The sequence below is a fragment of the Theobroma umbraticum genome, unplaced genomic scaffold (assembly GCF_002168275.2).
Source record: "Theobroma umbraticum cultivar Fairchild unplaced genomic scaffold, ASM216827v3 scaffold_228.0, whole genome shotgun sequence".
Classification (NCBI taxonomy): domain Eukaryota; kingdom Viridiplantae; phylum Streptophyta; class Magnoliopsida; order Malvales; family Malvaceae; genus Theobroma; species Theobroma umbraticum.
In genome coordinates, this window is record NW_018397274.1 from 2,726,002 (window position 1) to 2,726,372 (window position 371).

The window sequence follows — 371 nt, forward strand, 5'->3', positions numbered from 1 at the left end:
TCTTTTGAAATAATATTTTCCATACTTCCTCCATCAATGACAAGATCATATACTTTACCTTCACAAACAACTCGGGTGCGAAAAATACTTTGCCTCCTCCAATCTTCTGCTTCCTTATTTACTGTTGTTATCATCACTCTTCGTACCACTAATGACTCATATTGTGCAAGATAAACATCGATTTCCTTTACCTCTTCCTCATACTCATCATAAACAGGCTCTAACTCTTCTTCTAATTCCATTAAGTTCACCCTTCATTGTGGGTAAGCAAAAGAAGGGTACCCTTTTTCCCCACAAGTAAAACATCGAATCTGGGTATTGTTGCTCCCTTTATTTGTAGAAGAACTAGAACTGTTTTGTCCACCATAAGG